Genomic DNA, 2,204 nt, shown 5'->3' on the forward strand with positions numbered 1-2,204 from the left:
TATATATAATATATATCATGATACATATACATTTATATTATGGTTTGCATATAAAAAGTCCCCAAAAGTCTCATGTGTCAGAGGTGGGAGCTTGAGAAGGTGACTAGGTCACGGAGTGCTGGTTATTAGTGGATTAGTCATTTGCTGAGTTCAAAGGTGAATGTGAATGTGGGGCCTGAATGGAGGAGATGCAGACCTGGCGCCACATCCCACCCCCGCCTGCATCCCCAGATCTTCCCAGGCTGTCTCCCGACTCCACGGATCAGACGGCTGTCCTCTGCTGGCCCTTCTGCCATGCCACTCCTAACTTGGAGCCTGTTGACCATGGACTGAACCTCTCGAAACTGAGCCAAAATAAGCCTCTGCTCCCTTAAATTGTGTTTGTCAGATGTTTTGTCCCTGTGATGAAAAGGTGGCCAATAAATACGCAAAAAACTTCCATCTACAGGTTATTACCACAAGGAAAAAAAATGTGCTATTATGTGACTATGAAATACATGAAGTGGTTTTGTATTTTGGCTCATACGTCTGTTTTGTGCCATGCCACTTTTATCACTGTCGTTTGGTTGTATAAAGTGGAAGTCGGGGATTCTGCTCTCTCCTACTCTGCTCTGCTCTGTTCCCCCACAGCTGCTTCTGTTTGTCTGTTTCTCTTCTGGCTCCATATGAACTTTGGGACTGCTTGCTCTTGTTTTGTGAAGAATGCTGTTGGTGTTCTGCTTGGGATTAATCCGCACATCAGCTACAGGAGTATGGTCATTTGACAACACTGGTTCTGCCCATCCAGGAACAGGGGATGCCTTTCATCTTCTGATGTCCTCCTCCCCAAATTCCTTTCTCAGCATACTGCACTTTTGTCCTACACACTTCTCACTTCCTGGGTTAGGTTCAGTCCTAGGCATTTACTTGCTCCTGACGCTAACCTGAATGGTGCTGTTCCTGCAATGGCTTTCTCGTGAGTTCTTCACTGCTGCACACAAGTGCTAGTGATTTTTACATGATGATTCTGTATCTTGCCACACTTCTGAGATTGGTTATGAATTCTAAGAGTCTATTGATGGTGATTTCTCTAAAGACTGTAATTAGAAATTTCCCCTTCTAGGCGTCTTCTAGAAAGAGCTCATGACATCATCTTTACAGTGTACACATCCACCCTTGCTTCTAGCAGCACACTCATAAGAGCTAAGTCCGGGAAGCAGGCTGTATACCCTTCAACAGACAAATGGATAAAGGAAATGTGGCAGCTACACATAACAGAATACTACTGGGCGATAAAGACAGGCAAGTTCTAGGCACTTGTAGGAAGATGGATGCTCCTGGAAAATACAACGCCAAGTGAAACAATCGGGACACATAGCTTAAATACCCTATGAGGCCTATCATTTGAGGAGCGCAAAGTACAAACAAAAAGTAAGATGTAAGATGGACAGAAGGAAACAAGGGAATAGAGCGTTGCGAGTGGGAAGGGGTCCAGGAGAGTGAGGGCTGCGGAAGGGGCAGGATGAAGACTGAGACGAGCTGTGTACAGGTACCAAGTACCCGCAATGACTGTAAACATCACACCGTGTGAGCCAAGAATAACAATAACAACAAGATCGAAAATGAGAAAAGGGGACTTAGACAGATGGCGGTGGGTGGCAAGGGGAAGGGAATTAAAAAAAGAAACAGGCTGCACGAGGTACACGTACCCATCCCCCAAGATAAGTGCTAATATCATACATCGCAAACACGTACTAATAAAATTTAAATTTCAAAAGTAAGATAAAGATATCTGTTCTTACCACTCCCATCAGGAGATAGCGCTAACCAAGGCAGTACAAAAGTAAAAGCTATGAATTCAATGACCAGAATGAAATAGGTAAAAATTCATGATTTGAAATTTGACGTTTTAGAATAGCTCTGCCATGGAGACAGACTAAATACTCTCGTCACCACTCTCCTCTAACCCTCGCATTTGGTGCGCGGTGGCTGCGTCGAATGTCCTGAAATACAGTCCTCGTTTTAGTAGGCGGAGCTAATCCTAGAGACTTGTAACATTTTCTCCAGTTTGCCCTTCAGGAAATCCTGTCTGGACCAATTATTATCACTTCTGCCCCAGAGAACTGTTTTCTGCCTGCGCGGTGTGGGACGGAGCTGTGCGCTTCCCAGATCCCGGGAGGAAGCTAGCACAGCTCTCAGTTTCAGGACTGGGGGACACCCTAGGA

At 45.1% G+C, this 2,204-nt stretch overlaps 1 protein-coding gene across 5 annotated transcripts in view; it reads right to left on the minus strand.

The window, feature by feature from the left end:
- The window catches only part of Fars2 (phenylalanyl-tRNA synthetase 2, mitochondrial), a 538,274-nt gene that overhangs the window by 162,907 nt on the left and 373,163 nt on the right, over positions 1 to 2,204 (minus strand). The window lies entirely within an intron of this gene.

Source organism: Octodon degus, unplaced genomic scaffold (assembly GCF_000260255.1).
Source record: "Octodon degus isolate 3935 unplaced genomic scaffold, OctDeg1.0 scaffold00023, whole genome shotgun sequence".
NCBI lineage: Eukaryota > Metazoa > Chordata > Mammalia > Rodentia > Octodontidae > Octodon > Octodon degus.